The sequence below is a fragment of the Sander lucioperca genome, chromosome 4 (assembly GCF_008315115.2).
Source record: "Sander lucioperca isolate FBNREF2018 chromosome 4, SLUC_FBN_1.2, whole genome shotgun sequence".
NCBI lineage: Eukaryota > Metazoa > Chordata > Actinopteri > Perciformes > Percidae > Sander > Sander lucioperca.
In genome coordinates, this window is record NC_050176.1 from 22,517,882 (window position 1) to 22,531,445 (window position 13,564).

A 13,564-nucleotide genomic window follows, 5' to 3' on the forward strand; every position below is an offset into this window, starting at 1 on the left:
ATATCAGACAGTAATCAGACGTTAGCGTCATGGACTCATGGCAGTGCGCTACCCCCCTGGCCCGTTATGAACGCTAATCAGCACATCTGCGTTCATCAACCACCAGAACCGGACCGTGTGGGTGTGCGCAGAGAGAGAGAGAGAGAGAGAGAGAGAGAGAGAGAGAGAGAGAGAGAGAGAGAGAGAGAGAGAGAGACGGTGTTGTCTTGTGCGTTCTGCATGTGGTGTCTGCTGATGTGCAGGTTACCTTCCCCCCAAACACGGACACACATATATACAGATACGTCTCGCTTTATAAGATAAATAGCCTGCCTATAAGTGGCATCATGCTCTGTCTGCACTTGTTGTCTGGTTGTGCTTTGCATGTGTGGGATTCTGATACGTCCTTAAATTCGGGAATTGTCGGTGTTTATTCAAAGTCAAAGACAGTCCAAAGTAGTGCAACTTTGACCATTTTTGTGGGTCTGAGGTGTATGCCACATTTTAGCTGCCAAAGCTCCGCTGCTCTCTGTCTCTGGTCCTCAGGGTGAGCGGGGGAGTGGCCAGCGGCTGGAGCGGAAAAAGCCAATGTGTGCTTCTTTTAGTGATATATATTTAACGATATCTTTTGCATTTATAATCCAAACAACGTCAAACTTGGCACTGCACTTAATCGTGCCCGTAGCAAGACACCTGTCAAGTTTGAAATCCATCGGACTAACGGTTCGAGAGATATTTGCATAAAACCCAGACAGACAGAAAGACGTTCCTGCAAGAGATAATAATATGTCCTCTCTCCGAAGCTTAATATTCGATGCTCATTACTACCGAAGCTTCGAAGCTCAAAAAATGGTATTCGGACCAGCCCTAGAATTTAGTATCCATTCCTTGTCAGCCATAGTGTGTCCCAAAAAATGAGACAGCTAATAAATTTAACACATTGACATATGCACTACTAAACGTCAGGTCTTTGGCAGGAAAATCATTTTTAATCAATGATTTTATTATTAAGCACAATCTTGATTTTATGTTTTTAACTGAAACCTGGTTAGACCATAATAACAGTGTTGCTGTTCTTATCAAGTCAGCTCCCCCTAACTTCAGTTTTATGAGAATACAATGAATAAGAAAGGAGGTCGAGTCGTCATTTTGTTTAATGACTCATTCCAATGTACACACATATCTTGTGAAAATGTTGCTTATTTTGAATATGTAGCTCTTCAGCTGATGTCCTCCCCTCGACTTATATGTATTAATATCTACAGGCCACCTAAATACTGTGCAACCTTCTTTGATGACTTTACTGAACTGCTGTCTATAATCTGTATTAACTTTGACTGTGTAGTTATTGCTGGTGATTTCAACATTCATGTTGACAACCCCCAGGATAGAGGGACCAAAGAACTGTGTTGTATTTTTGAGAACTATGGACTGACTCAGCATGTGACGGAGCCCACGCACAATAAGACACTCTGGACTTGATTATCTCCAAGGGTCTGAACATTTCCAATGTTGTAGTGACTGATATTGCTCTCTCTGATCATTCCTGTGTTTTCTTTAATGGCACTATCTCTGCACAGAAAAGTGTTCAAACAAAGGTAATCAAAAAACGGTACATCACTGAGAACACCAGTGAAACATTCATTCAGCTTTTCTCCTCCATACCCACCCTCTCAGGGGTCTCAGTCACTGAGCTTGTAGATAATTTCAATTGTAAAATTACAAATGTTATTGATACCATTGCTCCCACTAGAGTTAAAGATGTCTCTGGTAAGAAAAGATCTCCATGGAGAAATGTCATACTGGTAAGAACAGAAAAAAAGTGTCGAAAAGCTGAAAGATGGCGAAAAACTAATCTCCAGGTCCACTACAACACCTATAAAGAGAGACTTCGCATTTGTAATTTGGAACTGAGGAATGCAAGGCGGTCCTTCTTCTCGGACATTATTGCTAGAAACAATAATAATTCAGGTGCTTTGTTTGCTACTGTCGATAGGTTAACAAACCCTCCAGTACCAGTAGCATCTGAACTTTTATCCACCAAGGCCTGCAATGACTTTCTTCAGAGACAAAATTCAGAAAATTAGTCATTGCCTCCATATCAAGTACAGGAAATATGTTGTCACAGTGTCCAGCTAAAATAAATTCCAAGATGATACAATTTCATACGATCAACCAAAAAAACGTGGAGGACATTATACAACATCTGAAAACCTCCTCCTGCTGCCTTGATATTCTACCAACGGGCCTTTTCAAAAATGTTTTAAATTGTTTGGCTTCAGATCTTCTACAGATTGTAAACACGTCTCTTCTCTCAGGTATCTTCCCACAGGCCCTGAAAACTGCAGTCATCAAGCCACTCTTAAAAAAGAACAATCTAGACACGTCACTAATGAGCAACTATAGGCCGATATCAAACCTTCCATTTTTAAGTTAAATCATTGAAAGAGTGTTTTTTCAACAACTCAACCTTTTCTTATCACTAAACAACAAGTTTGATGCCTTCCAGTCGGGTTTTTGACCACACCACAGCACTGAGACAGCTCTTGTTAAAGTCTTTAATGACATCCACTTAAACACAGATAGTGGCAAAACTTCAGTCTTAGTATTACTTGATCTCAGTGCTGCATTTGATACGGTCGACCACGACATATTACTAGACCGATTGGAAAACTGGGTTGGCCTTTCTGGCTCAGTACTAAACTGGTTTGAATCCTATTTAAAGAATAGGGACTACTTTGTGTCTATAGGTAATTATGTATCTGAGCATACTAATATGACATGTGGAGTTCCCCAAGGCTCTGTTCTGGGGCCTCTTCTGTTTAACATCTACATGCTTTCACTGGCTCAGATTATGGAAAACAACAAGATTAGTTACCATAGTTAGGCGGATGACACACAAATTTACATAACCTTAACGCCTCGGGGACTATAGTCCAATACAAAAATTGACTAAGTGCATTGATGAAATTAATGACTTAAATTAAATGAAGAAAAAACTGAGGTGGTTGTTTTTGGAGCAAAAGAGGAACGATTGAAAGTTAGCGCTCAGCTTCAAACGATAATGTTAAAACCAACAGACAAAGCCAGAAATCTTGGTATAATTATGGACTCAAACCTGAATTTCAACAGCCATATTAAGTCAATAACAAAGTCAACTTATTATCACCTTAAGAATATATCAAGGGTTAAAGGACTCATGTCTCAGCAGGATTTGGAAAAACTTGTCCATGCTTTTATCTTCAGTAGACTTGACTACTGTAACGGTGTCTTTACAGGTCTCCCTAAAAAATCAATCAGACAGCTGCAGCTGATTCAGAACGCTGCTGCTCGAGTTCTCACTAAGACCAAGAAAGTGGATCACATCACTCCAGTTCTGAAGTCTTAACACTGGCTTCCTGTGCCTCAAAGAATTGATTTCAAAATACTTTTGCTGGTTTATAAATCACTAAATGGTTTAGGGCCAAAATATATTTCTGATCTGTTAATGCACTACGAACCTCCCAGAACTCTAACGTCATCTGGGACAGGTCTGCTCTCTGTCCCCAGAGTCAAAACTAAGCAAGGGGAATCAGCGTTCAATTTTTATGCTCCGCACTTCTTATGCCGTTCGTACAGCAGGGCTGTAGAACCCTACTGTTTTTCTACTGATTAATCATATATTATTTTTCTTCTCCGCCTAAAACTCTGACTACAGCCTAAGCCGTACATGGTGGGGGGTTGGCATTTTCAGGAATGGTCCAAAACTCCGCAAGGACCTCAGGCGCAAAAATAGACGTACATCCACGAATACATCCACGCGTTCCCTGGATCCAACTGAATCACGTGATATAGGCCCCGCCCATTTCCGCCTAAACTTTTATGCGTGAAAAATCGCGATTTAACAAAAACCTACTTTTTCGAACTCCTCCTAGACCGTGCGACCGATCGGCACGGAATTTGGTAGGTAGCATCTCCAGATGGGCCTGACAAAAAGTTAATAGAAATTATTTTGATAGGATAAAAATTGCACATATTAACCACAAACAAATTTGTGTAGCTAACTATGACAACACCAACTTTGCCATATCTCGGCCAAAATAAATGTCATCAACGCCAAACTTTAGATTCTTGTTTACCATGACCCTCTGAAGGTCACTCACCCGTTTTACAAAAATTGGCCACTAGGGGGCGCTACAAGTACAAAAAGTTTATATCTCATGAACCGCTAATCTGATTTTTACAAAATTTAATGGGTACCATCTAGGGACACTCCTGAGGCCAACCCTAGAGTGGGGTACTGAGGGGTCAAAGTGGGTGTGGCCTATGGGACCCACGTCTACATTTACTACTTACACTAATGTGAACAACTTTAAATTTACAGGGTAGATAGACAATGGGTCATGGAACACACCTACCAAAAATTACACATGTGGACCACTAGGTGGCGCTATAATGTTTTTTTGCCTTTAACTCCCACATTATACATCGCACATAAAAAATACTTACATCGACGTGTTCCTTGAATCAGGCTGAATCACATCGTATAGGCCACGCCCATTTCCGCTTAAATTTTGTTCCGCAATATCGCGCAATGCGCAAAACCAACTTTTTCGAACTCGTCCTAGGCCGTGTGACGGATCAGCACGAAACCTGGTAGGTAGCATCTCCAGATGGACATGACCATAAGTTACCCAAGGAATTTTGCTACGTTGAAGTTTGCGCATTTGACGACCAAACAAATTTTCCTAGCTAGCTACGACACACGTATCATATCATATCTCAGCCAAATTATCAGCAAATAACTTGAGATCTTTGTTCAACATCCCACTACAATGCTCTGTACCAACTTTGGCGAAGATCGGCCTTTAGGGGGCGCTATAAGCAACGTTTATTTGTTTTGGCCAATAACTCAATGCATTTAAATGGGGAATTTGCAATTGCAATATCTCTGCCACAGTAAATGCAATCAACACGAAACTTGTAGTGCTCGTTCGGCATGCCGCTCTGAGGCTCTGTACCAAATGTGGGGAAGATCGGCCATTAGGGGGCGCTATAATCAACATAGACGAGTTTTGGCCCTTTTACTCAATGTTAATGGGATATTTGCAATGGAAATGTACCACAGACCAGCAGCTCACACTTCTCAATATTTACTGAGGTTTGCCTCTTACCGTTTTGGTTTTTGCTTTTGTGTGCTCCCCTGGTGTTTTACAATAAACAAACTACTTAACCCACTTGACAAAGTTGCTACAACCTTCACAGTGGACAAATGCAACTCTTTTCTCTCACTTTTTCAATCCAAAATCAACACCATTCATAGGCGCCGATACTGTGCAATTAAACATTGCAGTTGGTGCTAAGTGGAGCGTCTGTTATAGTGTGATTGGTTATGTTGGTGGCATTGACTCTTAATTTCCCACGAAGCACCCACGGAGGAAAACATAAATCGGCGCCTATGATGCCATTTGCAACAACTTGACCACCTCCCCTGCTCCTTCAACCACCATACCTGCCTCCACCCTCCAATCACTCTCTCATTTCTCTCTGCTGTCCCCTGCGGACAGGGGGGTTAAGAAGTTTGTTTGTTGTAGCGAATTCTTAAAGGTAGTCTGCATATGCATGGAGGTGAAGTGATGACCGCTATGTTTGCAACGGCGACGTACCGCAGACGTCGCGGCTCGCGCCTCTCAATATTTAGCGACGTTTGCCTCCCCGCCGCTGGGCTTCGGGTTTGGCTTTCGCGTGCTACCCCGGGCGTCAGGGGCGACTGGCGTGGGTGGCTTGGGCCCCGTCATAACTGCTTGCAGTTCTAGTTATTATTTGTTTTTAATTGCTTTTAATGTTTTAGGTAAAGCACTTTGAATTGCCCTGTTGCTGAAATGTGTTATATAAATAAAATTGCCTTGCCTTGCCTTGCCTTCAGATCAGTGGAAATTCAGCCCAGCATATAACTTTGCGTGACATGCATATTCTACATACAGTATTGATAGGGAGGATGTGCTTATAATTGTATAATCAGCCTGATCAATACACTCACGTGCCAGCACTATGTTTACAATGGGCCCGCCCATGGATATATGTCTGCTACTGGGTCTGTAGATACCAGAAGGTATAGTAGAAGTTATTAAGAAAATAATAATTTTATTAGTAATTTGAGTAAACTGACCCTTTAAATAGCCTGGGAAGAGAGGCTGCTGTGTTTTTGAGTGGGGAAAAGCTCACGTCCAGGAACCATGAAGTCCCACAATACAATACAGTAATATGCTGTAAGTGTTGTTGAATATTTTTATTAGTTGAATTTATGATTTTTTTAAACACTACAAAATCCTTTCCAGTTGTAATGGTGATCTAACTACCATACCGTATGGTACAGTACAATAAAAGGAGTTTCCATTGTTACTTTGTGTTGCCATATTTTGTTATTTAATTAAATGATTAAAGGTTGCATTCTGTGTGTGGAAACACATCCATATGCACGATAATGCCACTACTAGAAACACTGGGAGAAAAAATCCCTGTAATAATAAAGTTACCATGACAGAAAATGTTTGGGCAAAACCTGTCAGTGACATAATTGGTGAGCCTCATTAATCTAACCTGTTACCGACTCAGTCATCGCATAAATTGTATTTTAAGACGGTGAAGTGTGAATGAGGCAAAAGTCAGTATACATGTAAGGTGTTTTGTGATTTTGGAGAGAACTGTGTGTGTCTCCGCCTGTTTAATCCAAACATATTGTGTCTTTTGCACAAAGTTTATGGGCCAACCTTGGAGCTGAAATGTAAAAACAAGCCTAATGTTTAAACTGTCCTGTGTGCAAAGAAAGCCTATTTAACCCTGTGTTGTCTTCCCGTCGGTTATGCACTGGTTGTCTTCTCAGGTTAAAATTGACCCGGACTGTTTTGTCATAAAGCATACAAATGATCAATTCTTTGTTACATCACCTTAGCCAACTTCATTCCAACTTATTACCGCTAGTTTTACATTAATTTTTTTTTAATTCAATGTCACCAATTTTATATGAAATTATACCTAATTTGAGTAAAAAAAAAGAGAAGCAAATTGTGAATTAACTGACTAGTTAAGATTCACAAAACGTATGTTGATGGATTATCACAGACTGATATATATCACAGTTTAGTCAGGTACTACTGTTTTCAAATCATTTCAGTTTGGTAATGGCAGTTGAATAAAACACCCAAAATTCAATGAAAGTAGTGAACTGATCCTTCATTTTACTTGCAAAGAGTGTTGTATGGAATCATTCATGTTATTTTTGGGCAGTTTGGTTGAAAGAAACCCATATTTCTGATATAGAAACTTTGAAAATGGGTTAAATTTGACCCGAGGACAACATTAAAGGAGAATTCCGGCCAATTTTGACATTAATCTTGATCGCTATAAATATGCGTGTACTTTCGATTGAAAAAACCCCGACCTGAATCGGTGCAGACAACACGAAGAAGCTGCAGCTTCGTGTATGAGGTTCCACTGAGCTAAAACGGGAGTTATCGGGGAAAGTTTTAAACGTGTTTTTAGCCTCTTAACATGTTCGAAATGTCATTACAAGTGCCTACCCATGGAATATTGGATCGTATGAGTTCGACAATCGACTATTGTGGGCTTCACTGGAAAACAGGAAATAAACAGAGGTATGGATTAACACAACTTTTGTGCCTTTCCATCACATCTACTGCAGTCAGACTCGCTATGTTCCCTCGGACGGAATCTCTGCACAACGTCAAAATTGGCAGGAATTCTCCTTTAAGGTTATTATTTGCCAAGTTAAGGGACAGCAGTCATTTTGACTTGTCATGGCAAGAGAAAGCACTAAAGCTAACGATGGCTCAAGCCAGCATGTACAAAAGCAGGGCTTGAAACTGACTGCAGCCATCGTTAACAATATTAATTACACCTGTGCTTTTTCTCCGAGCAAGTCAAAAAGTCTGCTGTGCCTGTGAGGCACAACTGACCCAGGACCACACACCCAGGGACCGCATACACTGACTTTCATCTTTTTAAAGGAAAAAAAGGAGAATATATGCACACTGGATTAAATCTCCCCAAACGTTATTAGAAAAAAAGGGAAACGTTTCAAGCCTGTAAGATAGAGGCATGAAATTGACTTAATGTTGCTGATGTCACAGTCATGTGATGAGACAAAAAACATACACTCGACCCTCATAATATATGATCAGAAATCACAATAGTTGCAAAATGTTTACAAAAATCACAACAATAATGCATACACAATATCTGAATATATATGCACATATATACTTATATAAAATTGTAAATATTTTAAAAAGAGGGGTACAGGATAACATGACAACACTACACAATGTTCAATAGACCCAACGGACCAGTAGTGTCTAGTGACAGGACATTTCACAGTCGAAATGCAATCATACATTTAAACCTACACAACCACACTTCTTTTGTGATATATTATTGTTATTTTATTTTAATTGTTTATATCTATATATATATATAACAGTGCTGCTCATAAGTATTCATACCCATGCTACAGTTGACTAAAAAGAGGAATAAAAAAATCATCTTTTGGAAATTGATCTTAATGCCGTAATTAAAAAATTGAGGAAAATCCAACCTTTTAAGGACACCAATTTTTTTGTGAATGAATAATGTATTGTAAATAAATAAATGTTCTTCCTTAAAATACAGGGGCCATAATTATACATACCCCTATGTTAAATTCCCATAGAGGCAGGCAGATTTTTATTTTTAAAGGCCAGTTATTTCATGGATCCAGGATACTATGCATCCTGATAAAGTTCCCTTGGCCTTTGGCATTAAAATAGCCCCACATCATCACATACCCTTCACCATACCTAGAGACTGGCATGGTTTTATTTCAGTTAGCCTAATAGCTGGTTTGATTTGCATTGATATCTCAGTTAGCTATTAGGCTAACTGAAATAAAACCATGCCAATCTCTAGGTATGGTGAAGGGTATGTGATGATGTGGGGCTATTTTAATTCTTAAAATAATTTAATTTTTCCTCATTTTTTTAATTAAGGCATTAAGATCAATTTCCAAAAGATGATTTTTTTATTCCTCTTTTTAGTCAACTTTAGCATGGCTATGAATACTTATTAGCAACACTATATATATATATATATATATATATATATATATATATATATATATATATATATATATTTACATTATGTGTTATGTGTTTCACAAACGAGCACTTGTCCCTCTTTTGTTAGAGGCCTTTCCTGTTATTAGTGGCATTTAAAAGAATTCATTTTTTAAACGGAGTCCTATCCAATGCTCACTCTACATGAAACACTACATTACTTCCAGCAAACTTCACAGAAAACAAAGAGGGCGAGACGTAAACTAACCACAGACCTCTGCCTCGTTGATTGACACACGGGGAAAAACGATATTTGGCATTATTTTGGCATTAAAAAAAGGTCTTTCTGGCCTAGCGGCGTCTATTGTTTTAACATCACAGTTTATAGTGCGTTCCATTGACCTCGGAACTCTGAAGCTGAAGCTGGGAATGACGTCACACCCGAGTTGAATATGTTTCATTTACAAGTCAGATTTTGATTGTTTTCATTAGCTCTAGCCAGGTTAGCCATTGTTAGCAATGCCAGTTTATAACAATGCATTACGCTGTTTTTTTGTGCATACAAACAGCCTAACAACATTGTCCACAGATAGAATATGGACAGTGCTGTGTGTACGACTGATTTAGTGAGTTACAAATAACACAGAAGAGCTAATAACTGTATGTTACTACAGATTTCACTACTGTTGATGCACGGAGCAGCCATGTTGGATTTTTAGCTCGGGGTACTCTGTGGTTGCCCGAGTTCCGTGCTCGGAAAGCCGAGGTTAGGGGGTATTTCTGACTTTGACCTTGAAATATCTGACTTCCGAGTACAAATGGAACACACTGTTAGATGAAACCACTGGCTAGTTAGCTTATGCTAATTCAACCATGTTTTCATGTTACACTGGTTACAGAAAATGTGCTGAAGAGTGAGTGCGCTGGTGGGTGTCGCCTCTCTCCTCTACCGCCAGCCCTAGCTCAATTCAAGTTTCTAAATGTGGCATAGCTGAGGCATCGAGTACTAGCCAATCACAGCACAGTTGGCACTGCGTCAAGGCTTTTTTTTCATCTAAACTGGGTTGGAAAAACAATAGACACTTCAATTATTGGGGAAACTGTTTTAAAAGTGTCATGAGGTTAAAATAAAGTTACGATTTGTGGCTCTATAAATAAAATGTACTTGACTTGAATTAACAATGTAGTTGTTTTCTTTCAAAAGTACAGCTGCAGCAAAACACTGATGAAATATAGATAATAAAATCTGGTGCACATTATTGAGTAATGAGAAAAATGTTTTTGTGGGCTGATGTGTTTGTTCAGTTATGTCCATGTTGTTTATTGCTGGTGTATTTTATTAGAGTGAGAAATCTGCTGGACTGAGTGTGTTGCAGATTACTGTGTGGATCACTTGACAGCATTTAGCATGATATTTCCTTACAGCAAAAGTGGCCTCAAGGCCTAGTTGTGGCCATTTATTTGTTTAATGACTTGGATTGGAAAATGTTTAAGGTCAAACAGGAAGCATGCAGGGCAGACATGTGCCTATTTGCCTTCAGGCTTGGCTATGTGTTGACTGAATAAATAAACAAAGCTAGTGCTAGTTATCTATTGAAAATGACAGTGGACATATAAATCACTGAGGAGGTCACATATCAAAGTCTTGATTTAATGTTACTCTATAAAATGTTTGAATAATAAAATACAGAGTTACAACTCCAGTATCTCATCTTTGTGTTCAGGTTTACAAGCTCAGAGTCTGATGACTTTACAGTTCTTGCCACGGGGAGTTTGGGATGTTTTCATAGACACATAAAATTGAAATGTGATGATCTGTCTGATCTGTAATGTGCTGTACAATCACGTCGGCTTCGAAGTAAAGTTGTTAATAAAAAAGAGCCTCAAGTAAATTAAAGTATGACTTGTAATTGTATTCTATCAAGGACTAAGAAAGTGCATCAACAATAGAGATGAGGGAGAAACACCTAGTAATATGTCACAGTGAAAAATAATTGCTTTGTCATTTCTTTTTTGGCTGCATTTACAGACTGTGTTGGACTGCAGGACGCCGTTGTAAAGACTTCCTCTGAATCATTTTGACTTTGGCTCAGTTTGGTACGGCAGAGGATTTGCCATGTCAGTGACCTTTTGTTTTGGTTAGAGAGTTTCTGTGGTCAGAGTCCAGGCTACAAAAGTCTCCTTACGCTAATGTGATTTTATAAACACAAGGCATTTGTTGTCCTCAGATGACTCTCCAGAGGCCTGTACTATGAATCCAGATCAACATGCCCTGGATTTATTTCAGTTACCCAGCTTCACCTAACCTAAGCAAACTATAACTCTACATAAATATGAAGAACACAGACACGGTTTTACAGGCAAAACACAATACAGTCGCTGCTTCCTAAAACAGAAGGAAAGATGGCAAAAAAATAGCTGACGCTGTTATGCGTAAATCACAACGCTTATCAATATCACTTCCCCATCAGTCAGGACCAAGATCTGACCATAATTACACTTGTTCTTTCCATAAACTGCCGTTGCTTTAGCCTATTATTTCAGTTGCAACCCTGGCAGTGGGAAGCGATCGTGAGAGCAAATAAAAAATATAGAAACATAATTCAAACCGATGTGTAGCATTGGCAACACACGGCTCAAGAAGCCGACAAATCGCCTATATGTAATTCCCTCTCATTAAAATCTATAACTTTCATAAAAATACCCATCAGGGAATGTTAACGGGGTTGTCAGTCTTTAAATGTTTTAACTTTTATGAGCGCACCTCTCTCTCTCTCTCTCTCTCTCTCTCTCTCTCTCTCTCTCTACCCTATCTTCTAAGAACGGTGACGCCGTTATCAATCGAGTATTGATTGGTCAGTAGGCGGTGCTTTTCCACCAGTTGATCTCCAATCTCCAACATAACCTGCTCCTGACCAGGTAGGTGTTCAGCATTAGTTACCACGGCGATTTAACTCGGTAACAAGTGATCCACCGTCAAGATACACAAAACCCTGGGTTAAATCTGAAGTTACATCTTGCTTCGTAGTCCAGGCCTGAGGCCAACAATTAGTTGACCCATCTCTTTTTGTTTACAGCTGAAACCCCAACCACAGAAGCTATCAGATCATGTTCTCCTATCCCTAGACAAATGCTGCTGACCATGCTACCAAATGGTTTTGTCCCATGAAGCAATTCTCCCCTGTGAAATGAAGCCATTAAAACAGTTGTTTTAATCCTAATCAGGCAAAGCCAGGCTTTATGTCGTGCTACACTAACAATATCATTTACATTACAATGTTGGTAAAGCAACCAGAGCACATTAACCACCAACATTAACCTTGTGTTTTCTGTGGATTAAAACTATTGACCTCTCGTGAAGGGGTGATAGAGAGTCCTGACCATAGACTGTAAAATGAATGCATGTGGCAACAGTGACGTCACCCATTGGTTTGTGGACTGCCGTTTTGTAGCCTCGACTTTGATTATTTGGTCATTGCCATCTTGGTTTCTTGAAAATGGACGTGACGATTGTTGTCGAGAGGCGGGGGCTGGTTGCGCTAAGCTAAACGCTAAAGAGGGAAAGTTGCTGATTCTCAACCCTTCAGCCCTTGCAACCCTGTGAGTCATCCAGCAGAGATTTACCGGCAGGTAAAGGGGGTCCTCCGGATACGGGACTTCCAATCAACTTTGATGAAGTGAAAACACAGTGAGAGGGTCAAAGTGTAAGACAAAACATGGACAGCACTTCAAAAATAAGTTTACTGCTATTTTAATATCCACAGTGCCATGGTTAGCATTGCTAAGCCTCTATCATGATTGACAGGTCGGTGTAGCCCCGCCCCTAAACCATCCCCTGCTTTAAAAATATACATTTAAAGTGGCCATATTATGCTAATTTTCAGGTTCATAATTGTAATTTGAGATTGTATCAGAATAGGTTTACATGGTTTAATTTCATATTTTTGTTGTACTGCACATTGCTGCAGCTCCTCTTTTCACCCTGTGTTCAGGTCTCTGTTTTACCTACAGAGTGAGACCTCTCACTGCTGTAACATCTTTGTTGGCAGTCGCACATGCTCAGTAGCTAGGTAAGGACTACGTAAGCTAGCTAGCTGTTTCTCCAACTTCAGTAGTACAAGGCAGGATTAGCCGGGAGACTTCTTCTAAACGAGGGCACACTTCCAACTTTGTGTGGAATACCTGCAGAACAGGGACATGGAAGTAGTTATTTTGTAGATTAGGGTGAATTCGTGTGTGTTGTAGCAGTGTTTTGCCATTGAGAATGAGCTAGCATGCTAGCGCTAGCATGCTAACGGTTAGCCCCCTAGGCCCCTCGTCTCGGCTAGTGACGTAGAAAGCCGTGCAGATTTTGAGCAGAGACTGAAGGCAGGACACATTCAGAAACCGTATCTCACTCTAAACAGCATGGATGTTTTTTTTTCAAAGTTTGTAGGAAGCACCAGAGACACAAAAGAACACCTCAAATCCCAGAAAAAGTGATTTTTTTCATAATA

The 13,564-nt window shown here is 39.8% G+C and overlaps 1 long non-coding RNA gene across 1 annotated transcript; it reads right to left on the reverse strand.

The window, feature by feature from the left end:
• Positions 1-791: 791 nt before the first annotated feature.
• On the reverse strand, positions 792-10,986 carry LOC116048514. The gene is made up of 3 exons (XR_004104665.2): positions 10,973-10,986; positions 5,193-5,195; positions 792-866 (listed from the first exon to the last, which is right to left on the reverse strand). It is a non-coding gene; the product is annotated as an uncharacterized LOC116048514 (long non-coding RNA).
• Between the last annotated feature and the right edge of the window lie 2,578 nt (positions 10,987-13,564).